At 36.2% G+C, this 20464-nt stretch overlaps 1 long non-coding RNA gene across 1 annotated transcript; it reads right to left on the bottom strand.

Moving 5' to 3' along the window:
* Nucleotides 1-1718: 1718 nt before the first annotated feature.
* On the bottom strand, nucleotides 1719-19850 carry LOC307006005. Its single transcript, XR_013799374.1, has 3 exons — nucleotides 19758-19850; nucleotides 18347-18426; nucleotides 1719-2464 (listed from the first exon to the last, which is right to left on the bottom strand). It is a non-coding gene; the product is annotated as an uncharacterized lncRNA (long non-coding RNA).
* Between the last annotated feature and the right edge of the window lie 614 nt (nucleotides 19851-20464).

The raw sequence follows: 20464 nt of genomic DNA, 5'->3' as shown, positions 1-20464 counted from the left end.
TGTGTGTGTGTGTGTATTAGATGTATGTAGGCCTATATATAAAATAAGTATTATACTATAAGTATTAAAATCATATATATTCTATTTTTTAAATATTTATTTTCTAGAATGTACATTTTTGCCATTCGCTTTCACTGTCCTTGAAATGAAAATACTGGCATTAATGTGATTGCCATTATATAAATATGTATTATAGTGAGACATTGTGTAATACACATCTAATTCACTTATTATTACAATGTAACGACACAGTTGCTATTCACTCTGATTTAAAGAGTTTCTTTCTGAATGAAGAAAATAGGCTTTTTGGCTCACCGCAGTGATGCGAGCACTGAATCAATGTCCCGAACCGCCGGCATAATAGGAGGGAAACAGGCGTGTGTGTTGGGAACGGGGCAGGAACAGAAGCCAGCACAGGACTGCATTAGCATACTCCCAAACAGGCTGTTAGCTGAAGAGGGTTTTAATTAGCTATTTTCCCCCTAGCAAATGAGGAAATTATCGACCGAGCAAAACAAGCCAGAGACAACTGGCCCGCCACCAATAAACACATGGGCTGGTACACACGCGCACATGCACTTAACATGCACGACGAGCCCGTGTGGCAGGCCTGCACATGCACATTAATGCCGCATACACACATACAATCATAATAAATGGCTCCGATGATGAGTGAAAAAGCTATCATTACAGTTTTTTCATTCTCTCTCTTGTTCCCTCTATAAACTTTATATTAAAGTGTGGCACTAATGCTCTCTCCAAGTGTTTAATGGATACTTTAGGAGCACAGATCTCCCCATAAACATAAACAGGCACAACAATGTGTTTATTTACTAACACAGCCCCCACTTTGTAGCAAGACTTATCAAAGGCTTACTTTGGTTATAATTGCATCCTCGTCATGCTTGCTTACTTCAGTGGTGGCATTAATATTTAAATGAAAAGACCCATGCTTGCCCTACGGTCTACTGAGGAAGTGAAATCTCTTCTCTTTACTCTCGAGACTGGAAGCCTTTCACAGCTCTTGCATCTCAACTGGTGAGCTTCAGCATTCATTTAGTTAACTAGTTGCTTTACTTTCATTGTAATTTTTACTAAATGTAATTTAAATAAAATATAAATATAATATTTTAGTAAATTTTATTTATTACAATTAAATTACAACTATACTGTGACTTCAGGTGCAAGAAATGACTCTGCATTACAGTAATATTGTATATTTACTGCAGGTGCTATGTATTAAAAAGTTAACTGTAATCAAACTAAAAGTTATTCTTTAAAGTACATTGTTATTATGATTCATTTCATTATGTTTTAATAATCTTTTGTCATGTTTTAAAGAAGTACACTTAGTTTGATGTGTTGACTGACATACTAAAGCACATATAATTTGAATGATAGTGTGTTATTCGACATTAAAAGTTAATAAATGTACTAAATTGTAACTTAATATATTTAAATGCACATTTAAAGATGCAAGTCAATGAATAATAAAAAAACACTATAATTGCATTTAATATAAATTCACACTTTAATTTATTTGCAATTAAAATGCAATTAAGTGTCCGAAAACAGTAGTTTGCACTTAAGTATATTTGTTTAAAGGATATTAATTCCCGAAAAAAATAGTCTTTTAAAAAGTATACTAAAGTATACTTCTTTTTCACAAGGGACTTTTAGCTATGAGAGCTTGGAGAAAATTAATGAAAATAAAATAAAAGCCAATATAAACACTGATCACCATAATGATAAACTATCAAATGAAACTCAAATATTATCACACAACGCAGCATTTTTTTAAAATGTTTTTAAATACCAGTAATTTGCCTAACCTACATTGATTTTGCTGTACATTTCTGAATATTTTTATATATAAGAAATTACAGTTAAAAATGTTTTTACAGTGAGTTATAAAAACAAGAAACATAAAAATAGGCCAAAACGACAGCGACAGTGGAACTTGAATATAACTTTTTGACTAAAATATTCATAACTATTATTATAAAGTGTTTGCAGAACATTTTCCATCCGACTAATTATTGACACATATAGCAGGGCTGTTATTCTGCCACTTGTACGTTTCAGAAGACCCAGACATATCCAAAAGAAAAACATGCCACTTCATTCCAATGAGACCTCGTCATGTTTAATATTTCACAACCTTTCTTTTCCCCTCCACCGATCCTGAAAATCTTTGTCTTGTTTCTGTCTTCCCGTGTCTTTAGGGAGGCCTTTTCTGGCATGGTTTCAAGGAGGATGAGAGGAGAAAGGAAGACAGAGCGAGATGCAAGAGTTCCACCAGTAATTGGAGACTGGGCTGGAGCTGCGAGCAAGGCCTTCACTCCTCCGTGTCTCCCATCAGCACTGACCTACAAACGGCCTGCCTTTCCCTCCCTGGACGCCAGCCAGAGTTCACCTGCTTCACTTCATTCCCATCCCCCCTTCCGCATTTGAGGGTCTGTGACTTATCACAGGGGGTTTAGGAAAGGCAGAGGAGTGCAGTGGCGGCCACATAACCAAAGAATCCACGGAAAGGTGAGGGAGTAAAAAGAGAGATAAGTGTTGTAAGTATCAAGAGAAAAGGTTGGAAAGGTTTTCAACAATGAAACTCACTGGCTTTCATTTGGTTAAACAAAAAGATCATTTTGTCATAACTTACTAACCCCCTGTCATTCCAACATATCATCCTTTTCTCTTTTTTTTATTAAACAAAAAAGAAGAAAGGCAGAATTAATGTGTAGCTCTTCCCAATCAATGAAAGTGAAAACTTCAAAAAGGACAAAAGGCACCATAAAAGTATCATAAATTGCTTCTTAAAGTATGGTCATGTGACACACAAGAACTAATGATGTTTAGAATCAATAAATTATTTGATTGAATATACAGCAATATTATTGATTTGCCTGCACTGACTCTATCGGATGAGAACTGAGCTGGATGATGACATCACTGTTTTATCCAGAGCTGCTTATTAAGGATGAATTTAATTCATTCCATAATAGATTAACTTTACAGAGTTATTGAACTGAATCAACTCTGAACTGATTTCAACTAAATAATGACTGTGTACTATTGTGCGGTATTTGCTATATATTCAGTTTACTAGCTGCTTTACAGCAGAATTTAATTCTGTTTGAGTCACTGAATTGTTATTTTCCTGTTTATCACTGCAAAACAATCTGAAACAATCTTGAAACAATCTGTATTGTATTAAGTGCTATATAAATAAAGGTGGCTTGACTTGATCCAATATAAATGATTTTCTATGAATACCAAACATTTTTGTTCTAATATTCTTTTACTTTTACGATTTTGTTCTTTTTTTCTGAGCTTTGCAGTAAAACTCACCATCCACTATTATATGAAGAAAATGCCTTTGAGTTTGACATTTTGCTTAATATCACATTTTGTTTCCCAGACGAATATAAATAAGGCTGAGTAAATACTGACAAATGTATCATCTTGTGTAGAAATTGAGACAAATTAAACCCAATGAGTTTTACTAAACATTTACCTTTTCTCTTTTAGAAATAATACTTAAACAGTATATAGATAGTGGCAAAATTGTATTATTGAATAAACCTTCCCTTTAAAGCCGCAGTCTTCGCAAATTTCTTCGAATGCTACAACGGACAGTCTACTCTTTCCTGCAAAATTACACATTTGCAGCTTGTTCTTTTAAGACTAAGAGGTCACAACGTGACATAGTATCTTGTATTGCTTTGACTGAATTCACAGCTCAGAGTTTGACCTTTGAATCTCAGAGAAATGTAATACTTTTTCACAATTCACATGATGTGTATGGAAGTCAATGGAACGAAAAGTGGACTGTAAAACAGTAAGAAGGACTGACAAATAAATAAATAAGATGAAATAAATCTAACATGAGTCACCAAATTAGATGTGTTGACTTCTGAATCACTTCAATAGCCTTGAAAGGCACTTATTTCAAAAGGAAAGTTTGAAGGTTTGGCAAAAGTAAGAACCCTTTTTATGAAACTGATGTAATTGGTCTCGTGTAGCACCGAATCACTTGTGATCAAAAGCAACGCAGCACAGGCTAAAGTATTTGCTGTGGTCTTGTTGAACAGTCAGCTCTTGAATTCTTAGGATAATCAGACAGCAGAATATCTATGCGCCTCCTCCTCTGCTTTCTGTTTCAGCACAGTTTTAATTAGCAGAGCCAGACAGGAGAGAGAAGGGCAGCAGTAGCTTCCATTAGAGAGGACAAACGTGGAGAGATACAAAGAAAAAGGAAGGGATGGAGCGAAAGGAAAGAGAGAGAACTGCTGCTGTGCTTCCCCTGGTCAATTAGAGTTGCCAAAATGAGAGAGAGAGAGAGAGAGAGAGAGAGAGAGAGAGAGAGAGAGAGAGAGAGATTGGGAACTGAATGCTGGTGAGGGAGAGGCGGTGTATCGGCCCCATAACTATCTCCTGCATTTTAATTAGCTGAGTGAACAGTCCTCCACGGGATACTCCACATACCGACCCATCACCATGACAGCCACAGAACAGCGTTCCGGGTAGCCAGACACGGTAGGAATATTTAGCTAACAAATTGAGTGCCAGGCTGAGTGTTTGACTCCATCTCAAGGCGGTGGTTTCCCTCCAGTTAATGACCGATAGGACTAAAAAGAGACCCAGACTGTTTGAAAAGTCTCCAAAACCATCACTGCGCTGTGCCAAAGTGGAAGTCATTTAGTACCTAATCACATTGTATGGTTGTACACATCTATCATTTTAAAATGGCTAACATTTTATTAAAAGTTTATTAGAAATTATATACAAATGGTATAATGAAATTATTATCTACTGACTTTACATGAATTTTTTATTTATATTTATCGTAATGTTTTAGCCTGTAGTATTCAATTCAAAATGTTTGCGGTCAGTACGATTTTCTAATATTTTTAAACGTTTTAAATTGAGAAAAAGTTGCTCACCAAGGCTGCATTTATTTGATCCCAAAATACAACAATAGGATTAAATAGGATTACAATTTTAAAAAGTTTCTATTTTAATTTAATATAGTCACGATAGGGTTGAGGCAAACAAAAATAAAAGCTGGATCTAATTACAAGTAGGGGACGGGGTGTGACGAGACTAAAATGTGACGAGATTTCTCGTCAAGTGAAAAGCTGCCTCGCGATATCGCCATGATGGAGCGTGTGGGTGCGCATAGAATACGCCACCGCTACATTCACATTATATTCCACTGTCATTTTGCTGTTTTTATAGAAAATAAACTTGTAAAAAAAAAAATTTCGGCTCTGCTCATCCAGTACAAGTTGCAGTCACACAGTGAAGCAGGAATCACAGTTCACTTATCGCGTGCCGATGGCGGAGGATTTGTTGCGCAATAAAGCCTAATGTTTTAATAAATGCCTTATCTTGTAGAATTGGTGCTCAGCACTAGCCTGGCAAGCCAGAACCACATCAATATGTTGGGTCTGGGAACTCACCATTGGGATGGCTCAATCCAAGGGGCGGGATAAATTATTGTCTTTCAAATTCCCTCTGCATGCAATAGGATATCGCTACAACCAACCAGAGCAACGAAGAAGGTGACATAGTCAGAGCGGCAAAGATCCAGTCTTCAAAACTCCGAACACATCTTCCTTATTTAAGATTGACTTAATTGCCGTTATTTGTTCTATTCTCAAATAAAAGCTTAACTCCAAGTCCTCCAGAGTCGCGGTCTATGCAGACTCAAAAGTAGTTTTCAAGTAGCAGGGATTCGTCGCAACTCTGTCGTCATTATGTTAAGCCTGCCCGCCGACTCTATACACGATGTGATTGGCCTAACTAGAGTTTGGTTTTTCCACCTCGAAAGCCAACAGAGAGTTGATAGACTACCCTGTCTGCAAAATACATTTTGCTGCCGCTACGGTGCATCTAGATTTCTAGGCTAGCTCAGCACCGCTGCTCCCTGAACGTAGTCCGCGCAATCGCGAATTTGAAAGTAAAACGCAAGCTCCCTAATGTGCACAAATTAGGCTGCATACAATAGCCTGTCTCTCAATATCAATGCTATCTCTGGACTGAGTAGTTGTGGCCCTGGTCTCTGTTTGCACTTGAATGTTGAGAGAGTACTTTGATTATGGTTGCACTTGCACTTATTGTTTGCACTTAAGACTAAGAATTTATTTTTGTTATTTATACTGTTTTTATTTCTATGTTCAATTTGTGGAAAGAAGTTCAATTAGGAGGTCACACACAGCCTCAATCAGAAGTTCTGGAAGCTCATAATTTATGTACGGTCATTTGAATTTGTGGCAAAACCTTTTACAGTGCTTGTATATTGTTGTCTTTCAATGCATTTGATAATTCATACTCATAAAGTAGAACTGAAATGACATTCATTACAAGATTAAAAAATTCAAAATGCACCGGCAGACTATTTTTCCAGTCATGAATTTTGTCATTGAGGATTTCTATAAAATATTGTGCAAAAATCTTGTCTCGTCTCGATCAGACTTGACAGTTATGTTATATTATAATTTATTCCTGTAATTGCAAAGCTGAATTTCCAGCCTCATTACTCCAGTCTTCAGTGTCACATGATCCTTCAGAAATCATTATAATATGCTGATTTGGGCTGCATTTCCCGAAATCTTCTTAACCCTACGTCGTTCTTAAGTTGTACCTTAAGCTGTACCTTATCGTTAATACGTGTTTCCCGAAACTTTCTTTCTGTAAGTCATACGTTCGGACGGTTGGTCTGGACCACTCTTATTGTCTTATCACTGATAACAGGTTGTTAATGTTATTGTGGCAGCAATATATGATACAATTTTAAAATATGCAGGCTAGGCTGTAGTTTTTATAATATCCCATTAATCCTAATAAATGCAATTCCCACTATTTCTGAAGTGATTATTTTTTTAAAGAACACTGCTTTCTCACATAACGCAGTGAAGCAGCCCCTGCATGAGTGAATAATTGATTCTCGAGCCATCGATATCAACAAATTCAGCACCATCACCACGGACAGTGCCTGGTAACGTCGCACGTAAGAAGGTATATCTTAAGCAACTTCCTAAGGTATGGTTTGGGGAACACGCCTAGAACTGGTATACCTTTAGTTATTTAGTCTCTTCGTAGTGTGCTAAGAGACAAAGTTATCGGGAAATGCAGCCTTGGAGCTCAAGCAATGTTAAAAAATGATCATGAATGTTGAAAACGGGTAATACATTTGTGCAAACTGATTCTTTGATGATTAGAAAGTTCAAAACAACAGCATCTATTTGAAATAGAAATCTTTTGTAAAATTATCTTTGTAACTTTCCTGTCACTTTAGAGCATGCATACTTGCTAAATAAAGTATTAATTTCGTAAATATTCACAAGGCGTTGCAACCATTATAACTGCCAATGCAATGCACTATAAATAGACTGCCTTAAAAATGACATTAAAAAAGTACAATGTTCATTGATAAGGCTGTGTATTTAGAAGCTCACACCAAAGGTGAAATATCCTGTTAATCTGCCACTCTGAGCACAGTTACTGGCCAATGCAAGCTCAAAATGCCTAGATATCAGTCGACCACTAGTATGTTCATTAGCTTTTCTCTCTGTTAAGAAAATGTTCCATTTTCTTAACCTATTTACAAAAACAGTCCCAGTGGATCAGCGAAGCCAATTCCCTTTTGTACTTTTCTTTTCTTCTCATAGCAGGTGTGTCAGGTGGTACCTGTCAGACAGCGTCCCACTGTTCTGTCCTGTCTTTCCCATTTCCGTGCTTTACAGCTTCCACATTAATCACTGCTCTGTCTTTTCTCTCACCCGTCGTCATTTGTTCACGTCCCTATCTCCTCCTTTGCCACAAATCACTGCTAATTGGGTTCTCCTGGTTTGTGCTCTTAGAGCAGAGCAGTGTATCTCCTCTCTGCAGAGACCTTCGTTTGAAGACTTCAAGCTGGAAATGGGTGCTAAAGGTAAAAATGCAGTTTTACGTTTTTACTGCGGTTTGCATGGCCCATTCAAGTATTTTATCTTCTCACAAGGACTTTTTACACTTGAACTAGTTAACCCTGGGTCATTTTTAATTCCGGGTAAATCTTGGCTCATCTTGCTTCATGTTTCACACTGCTCATACTTTACCCGGGGTTAACAATTAATCCTGGGTATTCACAAGTTTCACATACATTCCTAAACTTGCTCTTATTTGCATATTGGCGCTGTCAGTGTCACTGATTGGACAAACGCAGCAAGCGACCTATTTATATATTGTTATTCATATACTGTATATTGCTGACTGCAATCAAATTTTTCCTGAATGGAGTTTTTGGACTATAAAGGTAATAATGAAACGGTCTCTTCACTCCGATTGACCGAATTTCATTTATCTATTTCTTTGATTTATGACAATCTTGTTTTAATAAATTACATTTGGAGGTTATGAAATGCATAATAAAATGGCACTGATGTAATTTATGTGTAGTTATGCCCCAAGTCTAATTAAGTGATTTATAATTTAAAGAAAAAAAATGTTTTGACGATTTCAAGGATCTTCCTATCCTTCCACAGACCACAAACCCCTCTGATATGATATCTGAGCGCATATTTTTGACAGCCGTTTGAAACAAGTCAGTATCAAACAATGGCTCTGGCCCACTGCCCAGGTAACCCTCAGGGACCGGAAACAGAACACAGCGGGGTTCTGGAGTAGTTCTGAAGGGTTAGAGGCAATTCATATTCAATACGGTCTGGGCCTCTGTTCTACAGAACTCACCAGCTCCAGATGGCAGGGACTCTATTACTAAAGACCCTACTGTGAGGGTCCAACACCTCCAGCATCTTTAGAAAGAGATTAACCAATATCAACATACATTCCTTCAGAGATACACAAAACACTAATGGGCTCAAAATGTTAAACTGAGGGGGAAAAAAATCTAATAGCTTGTCACAAAATGTATTATACAAGAGGTTGTGCAAATCATAGTTAAATGGCATTGCTAGATGAATTTAACTTTAGCCATTTACTACAAAATTAAAAGATTTAAGATTTCTTTTTATTTAAATGCTAATTCAAACTAATTATATTTTGTGTTCAGAAATTATACTTTGAATAAAAGTTGCTGAAGTTGCTTTGGATAAAAGAATCTACTAAATGACAAACAAATATGTGACTCTGGACCACAAAACCAGTCACATAGGTCAATTTTCTGAAATTTGATGTATGTATTTGACAATATTTGGCCGAGATACAACTATTTGAAAATCTGGAATCTGAGGCTGCAAAAAAATCTAAACATTTAGAAAATCGCCTTTAAAGTTGTCCATTTATGTTCGTGATTGTGTTGCATACACTCATAAAAATAAATGTTTTATATATTTATGGTAGGAAATTTACTAAATATCTTCAAAGTACACGATCTTTAATATCCTAATGATTCTTGGCATAAAATATATTATATTCATTATAATGACATTACCTCTAAATCTCAGCATACTATTAAAATAATTTATGCACAGATGATATTTATCTCCATTTAACATGCTATACTGTAAACATGTTTTGAATCTTCTGCTACAAAACCAACCAACCCGACCAGAGAACAGCAAATCCTGCTTTGTTTCAGTCGAGCTCAACTTAATTTCCCCCCAGCGTTTCTAAGTCAGTCAGTAATTGAGTGCATTGCAGTGCACAACTATAAGCCCTTTCTTCATTTACACTCTGCTTCTTATTTCCCCTCTCCCCGTCCACAGCAGCATCTGAGGGTGATAAATTATTTACACAGGGTATGGATCTTACAAGCACTCAATCCACTGCAGTCACTCAGCCATATTGCCCCGGGGAGAAGAGTGTGGCCAGGCATTTTACGAAAGAGCAAGCAAGCGTGGCGATAATGCACCGGCCCGATAAAGGTCAGCAGCCCCCCTCTGGGTCTCCTGTGATATTTTCATTATTGAAGGGAAGAGGCTGCTGTACGCCAGCACTCACTGCACTGTGCTACGACTGAGGGATGGAGAGAACAAGAGAGAGAACGGATAAGAACAGAAAGTGACTGGAATCTTTTAATTATCTAGTAGGCTATATCTTTAAGCTTCCACTGAGAAAAAATAGTCCATTACAATCTACAAAACAATCCGCCAAGCAACCAGATGAATTGCAAAAATATTATAGTAAAACGTTTTCAATACTTAAATGTGCCTTGTGTAGTAACGGCAAAACTGAAAGGAACCCTCGTGAAAATTAAGAGTGCTTAATTGTATTAAATGTGCATTTGTATTGTACTTCAAATCTTTAAAATATGTTAAAAAAAATATATATATATAAAAGGCCACTTAAGTGTCGGCCTGATCTAATGAAATGTGTCTCTATAGCATGCATTGTATTCATAGTGCTATTTATACGCGAAAATTAGTTTTTACGTGCATATGATACGCACTTTATGCCGTGTAATACGCACCTACCTCACACCTCTAATCCTACCCAAGGGGTTTAGTGTGTATCACATGCACGGAAAAACTCATTTCCGTGTATAAATTGCACGATAAATACAATGAGTGCTATAGATCGGGTCGTAAGTGTACAGAGTATACTTTCATGACTATGTTTCTTAGTGCACTGAAGCATAATTTTAAAAAGTGCACTTTACTTTAAAGTACATTTTAATAAACTTTTGTCATGCTTTAAAAAGGTATATATTTGGATGTTTTGACTAACATTAAAGAGTAATGTAAAGTACTTGGTCATAATTAAACATAACTGTAGTGTGTTATTCAACATTTGCATTTAAATTTACAACTTCAATACACATTAGACATATTTAAAAGACTATAAAATTACATATAAATATGTACTTAAGTGGATTCAAATGTTCAGCTACACTATTATGGACAAAATATTGGGACACACCTCTTAATTATTGAATTCAGGTTTTCCAATCAGACTCATTGCCACAGGTGTATGAAAACATTCCCCATGCAGTCTGCATTTACAAACATTTGTGGAAAAAATGTGTCGTTCTAAAGGGATTAGTGAAATCAAGCATGGCACTGTCATAGGATGCCACCTTTGCAATAAGTTAGTGAAATGTCATCCCTGCTAGCCCTGATTCCAGAGTCAACTGTAAATGGTATTATTGGAAAGTGTAAGCGTTTAGAAACAGCAGCAACTCGAAGCGGAAGAACACGTAAAGTAAACAGAGCGAGGCCACCGATTTGAATGTGAAAAAGTTGCCAACCCTCTGCTGATTCCATAGCTGAAGAGTTCCACACTTCCCCTGGCATTATTATAAGCACAAAAACCATCCGGCGGGAGCTTCATGGAATGGGTTTCCACGGCCAAACATCTGCATGCAAGCCTCACATCACCAAGCGCAATGCCAAGCGTCAGATGGATTGGCGTAAAGCGCGGCACCACAGGACTCTAGAGCAGTGGATACGTGTTCTCTGGAGTGACGAATCACGCTTCTCTGTTTGGCAGTCTGATGGACGAGTCTGGGTTTGGCGGATGTCAGAAGAACTTTACCTGCCTGACTGCATTGTGCCAATTGTAAAGTTTATTGGAAGAGGGATTGGGCTAGGCCTCTTAATTCCAATAAAAGGAAATCTTTATGCTTCCGCGTGCCAAGACTTCTTGGACAACTTTGTGAGAAAAGTTTTGGGGAAGCCTTTTCTATTCCAGCATGACTGTGCCCCAGTACACAAAGCAAGGTCCACAAAGACTGTTGGATATTTTGGTGTGGAAGAACTTGACTGGCCCGCACAGAGTCCTGGCCTCCGAAAACCTTGTGGATGAACTGGAACGGAGATTGAGAACCAGGCCTTCTCATCCAACATCAGTGCCTGACCTCACAAATGCTCTACTGGATGAATGGGCGGAAATTCCCACAGGAACACTCCAAAATCTTGTGGAAACCCTGGAGGCTGTTATAGCTGCAAAGGGAGACCAACTCTATATTAATGTCTATGTATTTAGATTGCGATGTCATTACGACCCCTGTTGGTGTCCCAATACTTTTGTTCATAGAGTGTATCTGAATTTAATATAAACTAATACATTTACATGTAATTACAATTAACATGCAAATATGTGTCTGGAAACATAAAATTTAGTTTGCACTGAATATATTATTTTAAATGATATTTAAAATAATAAGTATGCTTTAATACTTAATAAGTATGCTTTAAGTATGTTACTTTTTTCAAAAGGGAACTGTTCACACAAAACTTAAAAGCCATACTTGTTGTTTCAAACCCATATGCTGTTTGAAGTATCTTTATGTAACTTTTCAAAATGGCAGTCCATAAAAGTAGTCCAACCAAATAATATGATATTTTCCAAGTCTTCTGAAGCTTTATGAAAGGCACAAGTCAAAAGGTGAAGCTGTTATCACAAATTCCAAATATTTAGCTTGAACTGGTTTTATCCAATATTGAATATGACTGAATGTGACTTGACTACACCGGTTACACAAATGAAAGTAAATTCTTATGGCCAGATCAAGTAAAACAAGTTGATTACACAATGTCACTTTTTACAGTGAAGGCTTAACTGAACTTCAGATTAACAGACTGAACTGTTTTACTGAGGGGGGGATTTACATGACACGTTTTCATCTAAAAACTGAAAACTTTTTATGCGTTTTGGCCATTCATTTACATGACAACTGCGTTTTAGGGTCCTGAAAGTTTTTGAAAACGATGCCATTATTGTCTCCATGAAAACTACAAAAACGCAAATTTATGAAACCGGTGACATCATGAGTATTACGTATTCGATCTATGGGTGCGGAGTGGTTCTTTACAAAGTCAACAACATCGCCAACTACTGGCCTGGCAGCATAATACAGCGTTTTTTAAACATTTTCGTAGATCCGTGTGAACGAGGATCGTTTTGACTATGTTGCCGTCTGTTTTTACGAAAAACTCGTTGTCAACTAAACGCCGTTGTCATGTAAACCACCTTGAATCTTCTTTTAAAGCATTTCTAGTACAAATATGAGTATGACCCAAATATTTAATTACATTTTGTCTTTTTTAAAATGTTTTAAGTTAGCATTTGTCTGTTAGCGGTCACTGGTAAACTATGGATGTTTTAAATCTAAATGGCTTTCTGTGTTATTAGCAGTGACTGTGCTGATTTTTTGCATCTTAATACCAATGCTTACCTAAAGAAAAACTCAAAAGTGGGTTGTGTTTACTTATAGAGGACCTCTAAAGCCTCTCAAGTAGCATTGAAACGTAATTTTGGTCCTAGGTCTTGAATTTCAAAATAAATAAATTACACAAGCCAGTCTATAAACCATATAAAGCAAACAACAGAACTGCATTATTTAACGGCGTTTTCTTATGCAGGTTTAGTAGTTAGATCTGCTGGGAAATGCAATGATGAAATGTGTGTAGAATGTCAGTCAACTCAAAATACAAACCAACAGAGACCCCGGCCTTCATTGCTAATTCAACAGATAACATTCTTTTAATCGAAATTTTTCATTCTTTTGAAATTACTTCCTCACCCAAGTGTGATCACCATCCCATAACTATTAAACATTAAATGGAATTATCACTCTTCAGCCACTAAATGACTAATGTTCAAGCCGCATTACATAAACGCAGAAGTCGGATGTCGAATTAGATCAACTCCCCGGCTTTGTGCCATTTTTAAAGTACAATCGCAAAGTTACACACACTCTGTGGATATGAAAATGCGGTCAGCTATTAGGACTTGACATGTGCCTGAAGCGAACACGGCACTCTTGCTTTCCTCCTGAGATGTACACAATGAAACACAATGCAGGCAGAACGAGGACGCATGCACCTCTCCTGTGAGAGGCATATCAATAGCCAGAACTGATGAAGTGCAGAATGACAATATCAATATATTCATTGATTGGGAAATTAAAATACTGCTGTGCATCCTTCACACATTTGTCAAATATTGCCCAGTATTTCACAAAATAAACAGGCCAAAAAGTGTCATATAATTATTTAAAATATTTATTATTACAGTTTTTTTTTTCTCTTCAAGTAGAAAACTGGATTCAAAGCAACAGTGCACTGGGAAAATAAAGCACATGCATTTTCATGTACGACTTAGCATCATCTTAAAAGGATTTGAGGGGTTGCATATCAACTAAAAACAAGCAATTTTTCCAGACCCAAAGGATAAAAATATGTTAATTTGAACTAGGGTTGCTTAATAAAAATGTTACATCAAAAACAGAAACAATCCCAGATGTAAAAGAGATTATACTTGCATTGTGGTCAAGATATTACTTAAGTAATGCTGCTGGCTGGGTATTATTTTTCTCCTATCAATCCATTTATTTGAAACAAAACCGTGTACCACTGCATTGTGGCATTGTCATAGCATTGCCATTATTTTGTTATGCACTCTTTCATTTGACAGTTGCTCTAAAACTGAAGTCATGCATGCTTTGATTTGAGCTACTTAATTGGGGTTGTTGCAATTTATGCATAATTCAGTAAATACTTCCCAACATCAGACCTAAAAAACAAGATTCACAGGTCTACCTTCCCCCAAAAATAAACTTTGATCATCCATCTTGTATTACTATCTATTAGGCTATGTTCAGACTGCAGGCAAATCAGATCTTTTTCTTAAATCAGATCTTTTAAGATCTGATTTTTGCTGGCAGTCAGAACATGGCCTTAGAAACTAATATTGACATCTAAATACGCAATATGCCTGATCCTGGCTTGCTTGCATTAGATCAAATTAAACATAGTTAATAAGGATATAGAAATATGACTACCAAGGGGGAAAAATGGTCACACTTTATATTAGGTGTCTTTAACTATATGGATACGGTTAGGACAGGATTGGTGGTCTGGTTAGGTTTAAGGGAAATTAATTACAGCTTCATTTACATGCAGGTATTTTTTTAAAATGTGTATATAAGTGTTTTTGTATTATACTTTTAAGTGCATTGTATTAAATTATTAATTTAAATGTTTTTACATGATAATTACAGACACTTAATATAAAGTGGGCTGAAAAAATCTTTTAAGTTAACGTTTGTTAAATAAAGGATAAATAAGAGCATGGCATGAGCAAAAGTGTCTGCCAAATGCATAAATGTAAATAATACGATTTCAATTAAATCTATTAATTTGATAAATAAACAGCAGGTCTAAAAGGACTTTAAGCACTTTAAAACCAGTGACATTTGACTTAAATATGACCGAAGGTTCATTGCACTAAATAGATTTTTTTGTTATTGTTATTTTGTCTCAGTGTAATGAGAATGGTTTTACTTCATTTAGTTCAGTTTTAGCTATACAACACTAAATAATTATAAACTCCAATACGATTTTTCCCCCCTGTGAACTCAAATGAAGACCATAGTACTTGTAAATATGGATTTTAAAAGTATTGGTTTAAGCAATTCAATATTATACATATGGGTTTAGGTTACACTTTACAATAAGGTCTCAATTGTTAACATTAATATTAGTTAACATGAACTAACACTGAACCAACAATTCTGCTACAACATTTATTAATAAGGTAAATTTCAATATTTACTAATAATTTTTTTTAATGAAAAGTTGTATTTGTTATCATTAGTTATATTGCACTGTGAACTAACACGAACAACTATATTTCTACTAACAATAATAAAGATTAATAAATGCTTTACAAATATATTGCGGTAAATTCATTTTAGCTAATGCATTAACTAATTCCTTATTGTAAAGTGTTATCAGGGTTTCCAGTGATGTAAAATTACATAATTTATACTTAATGTTTATTACCGGTAAGTGGTGCACATTCATATTATACACAATATACTGTGTTTCTGTTATAATTAATATTAGTTTATTAATAAAATGTATAATTTCATAAAAATGAATCCTTGTCAGGCTTTTGGGACTGTTTTTTCCACTAAATTTCGAATAGCTTAAATTAAAGCAATAAGGAAGCCCGTGTCAAGCAAGCAGCGAGTTCTGACAAGTGAACCCTGGCATCTGTTCGTCTGGTGGTGTGATCGACCACCGAATCCTCGTGATCGACAGGTACCCCGTCAGTCAACACGACGCGCCTGGAAAATGCCTGTCACTCAAAACAAGAGCTCTGGACGTGCACACAAAAGACGGGGAGGCAGAGGATGAAGGACGCGTCTGATACTACCGGGCGAATCAGAAGGCTACAAGACCTATCTGTTGTCATCCGCTGTCCTCTGACTTTACCACGGAGGGAAAGAGATCTCCCTGACCTTGTCCTTCCAGAGAAAATGGCATGAAGCAATCTTCAACAAAGCCCTCTCGAGAGATACAGGTTGCCTCTATTAAATGGGCGAATCAAGCAAAGCCCGTGGCAATTTCGAGACTTCAAGGAAAGCATGATGGGTCAGTCCTGTCGATGTTTTTCACTGTCATTTTCTTTCCCTCGCCATGCTCGCCTTTCACAACAAGCTCATTAAAACTGTGCATCAACTGACATTTTACCCCTCTCGCTCTCGCTCTAGTTGCGGATCATTAGTTAGCATTGTGCGGCTCTGAGGAAGCACACGTCTTTGAGATTGTCGTGTGTGTGTGTGTGTGTGTGTGTGTGTGTGTGTGTGTGTGTGTGTGTGTGTGTGTGTGTGTGTGTGTGTGTGTGTGTGTGTGTGCGGTTTGATGAGCACGTCACCCCCTCACCCCCAAAGATGTCTCATTAAGAGTTCAGTAGAAGCACCTCTCTGTCCCCCGAATCCGTCGTTCCCTCCCTCCGTGCTCATTCCCTCTCTTTTCGTCTGCTAATTAGCTGGCATTTTCGCCTCTTCTGTGCGTCCCCGGTTACATCTGAGAAAGAGACGGATATGATTTTTCTTTAACCCAAAGGCCAACTTAATCAGCTGAATTAATGACTTTATTACCCACACTGCCCTGGGCAATGCAGCATGTTTCTCCTGTACGCCACGTTCTCTCTTTTTCTGTCGCATGCACACCCATACACAACGCAGAATCTTCATACATTTAACACACACACACAAAAAAACACAAAGATGAAAGATGGACATGGAAAATCGGTACAAAAAAATGAGGATGCTGCGGAAACGTACCTTGGCACAAGATTTTTTTCCCTACTTCTTAAAACTATTCTTTGTTAAAGATTTCATTTAAATTATCAATTTAATTATCAATTTAAAATATTTTTTTGTATTTTAAAACAGAATTTATTCTTGCGTTGGCAAAGCTGAATTTTCAGCATCATTACTCCAGTCTTCAGTGTCACGTGATCCTTCTGAAATCATTCTAATATGCTGATTATTATTACTAAGGAAACGTATCTAATTATAATCAATGTTGAAAACAGTTGTGCTGCTTATATTTTCGTGGAAACCATGATGCCATTTTTTTTACAGTACAAGAGAGACATTTATTTGAAATATGTTATATATATATATTGCAATATGTTATATATATATATATATAATCTAAAATCCTTTACTGTACTTTACTTTTGATCAATTTAATGTATCCTTGCTGATTAAATGTATTAGTTAAAAAAAATGTCTGACTGACCCTGGACTTTTGAATATTCATAATGTATTATATATTGTTCACTTTCTATATTTGTATTTTTAAACCATCTAAAGTTTCCATATTATTATTAAGTATTTGTGGCACAAACCGTAATACAGCTAAAACAATTGTACAACTATAAATAAATAAAAAACAATAATAATACCCTTGATGGTTAATGACTGTAAATGTCCATTGTCTGTTATCTGAAAACATTAACAAGATGGGGGGCACTGGGGGGCTTAATTGCCTAAACTGTTTTTGTGGAACAGGTGTTCACAGAAATTCAATTATTTACTTGAGCATGTAATATCTTTAAACATTGTTTTCACATGTCTGTTCCATAATTGCCTTTGTTTCATTAATGAGGGGAAAAAAGTGTTATTTGTTTCATTACAAAAGTGGCAGGTCTTTCTTGCATTAGATAAATGAAGCCATTTTACCTTTTATGCTTTTCTACTCTGAAGTATCTCATTCGCAATTTACAGTGTTTGTAATTGGATAAATGCATGCCGTGTAATTACAAACTGGCACAATTTTGTACTCTGTCGTAAGCATTCATGTTCCATCATGATATTTTTGATATTAGTAAATGATCTGTGGATGAGCTCAAGTAATTAATGAAAAGATTAATGCAACAGTTGTAACATAATATTCAAGATATTGACTTTTTTTAAAGTATATGAAGTATGAAAAATAAGATTTTTATGAAAACAACAACAACAAAAAAAAGTTTTTTCCAGTAAAACCACACAAGGGATTGGCTAAGACGTTAAAGTATTATAATAGTTTTTTTGCTTTTGTCTTTTTTTAAATTAAGAATTAAGAAAAATAGCACAGTAGATGTAAAAAAAAAAACATACCTGTCATATATCAATAAGATTTTAACTCCGGCAGACACAAGGACTTCGGCAATCTAGAAGATCTGATCAATTACCACAGTCTGAAAAACAAAAAAAGATTTCCAAAACAACACATTATTCAATCAAACTTCTCTTCTAATCAACAGCCACTTTTGTCAGTGTTAGCAGAGTGTGTTTTTGTCACTGGTCTGGTGAGATTTTTCAGTCCCTACAGACCCATTAGAAAATTGCACCTGCAGTTCAAGGCATTTCATATGCAGTGAAGACAATACTTATTTGGCACCATCAAACACTTCCTCTCCTAGACAGGGAATGTGATTAAAAGTGAAGGTGGGGTTCAGTTAGAAAGGAAATGCTCATTAACATAAATCACCTTTCCAACCCCCAATGCCACACGCACTCCTTCCTGGTCCTCAACATGTTCAGTAGCTGTGAGGTGAACGCATGATTGTTAGCGAAAGATGGCAAAGTCAGATATAATTCGATTTGTTTCCACACAGTTCACACGAGTAATGTGCAAGTGAAATAACCAGCAGACTGAGAATGAAATGGAGGCAAAGTACACGATTCAATGCGTTTTGAGACCCTAAGAGTAGCTCATGTGCTGGAATGCACTATTGCTTCTTCATATTATGAGTCTGATACTGAACTCCACACACAGCAATGAAACGGAGCCTTGTGCAAACAGCCAAATAGTAAGATCTTATGATGGCATGTAAGCTTTTAGTTCAGCAAAGCACGATACCTCCAATGAAAATGTGACAACATGCAATCACTCAAAAATAAAAGGTTACAAATATCATCAACTAATACATAAACCAGTGTTTCCCAGCCCTGTTCCTGAAGGCACACCAAACCGTTGTGGATGTCTCTCTATCTGACCCATCTATTTGTGGTCTTGGAGTCTTTACTAATGAGATGATGAGTTGAATCATGTGTGTTTGCTTAGGAAGAGTTCGTAAATATGTCCTGTTGGTGACGGTGTGCCACCAGAAACAGGGCTGGAAAACACTGCTATAAAAACATCATCTTTAGGTTTGCGGTTGGGCTCTAGTGTTGTTTGTATTTTGTCTCCACCTGGTGGACAGAAGGAAACACGCAACGGTACAAGATAAAGGATTAAAAGCAAGCACCGCGTGGAACAAACCTACATAATAATCCATTTGTTTTTGAAGTTTATTTCATTGAAGCTCATTTAAATTTGTTAGAACTTATACGTTAATTGATAAGATGCTCAATACATAATATGAAAAAAATCGTCCTATGGTTTTATAAAAATGCTTTTAATTGGAACTTACATAGCCATTTGCTCAGCAATGTCGTTCCGATTATGATATCCTAACCAACTGCACAATTGCGAGTGACATTGATTTAATACAACACTTCAACAAGTTAATATTTAGAAACTTACATTACATTGTCTATTTTTGTTCCAAACTATGTCAAACAGAACCCTCCACTCAATGCGCCGTGTGACCACGAGCCACAATTAATTGTGCCGTTTACTTCCTAAATGAATCATTGTTTTGAGCGAATCGGTTGAGTGAATGATTCAATGACTCACTCGGAACCTACAGAAAGAGTCGCTGAAAAATCTTCACGTAATGCTGCAAACTGATATTTATAACATTGTTGTAATCTATTATCACAATCATAAACACACTTGTATAGTTTTAAAGTTTACTGCGTTGTTATTCTTCTAGTTATTTACCTATAGCAACTAAAGAATCGGAAATCTAACACTTTTCTTCAGTATTGAAAAGTAAGGCCTAAATGCATGTCTGTTCTAAAATGCTCATTCGCAGTTCGTTACTTCAAGCTGCTAATTCACTTCAGAATGCTTTTTCTGATATCTAACCAAGTGTTTTATTTCCACCCAGCATGTTGTGCTATTTAATTTATTTGCAAAAATGTATTAAATCAGCATGATTAATTTGAATAACTAGCTCTTTAATCATCAGACCACATTTCAAGATTTAAGCAAAATACCATTGTTTAGTAAAAGCATATTGGTTTGTGTACAACACAAATTTGTGTCAACTAAGTGGAATTGGGTGGCAGCCATGGCAACTGGTACCTGTTAATTAGAAGCTTATGGAGGAGACAATCATGTGACCT

The sequence above is a fragment of the Phoxinus phoxinus genome (genome assembly GCF_949152265.1).
Source record: "Phoxinus phoxinus genome assembly, chromosome: 10".
Taxonomy (NCBI): Eukaryota; Metazoa; Chordata; class Actinopteri; order Cypriniformes; family Leuciscidae; genus Phoxinus; species Phoxinus phoxinus.
This window is presented reverse-complemented; position numbering and strand designations above follow the sequence as displayed.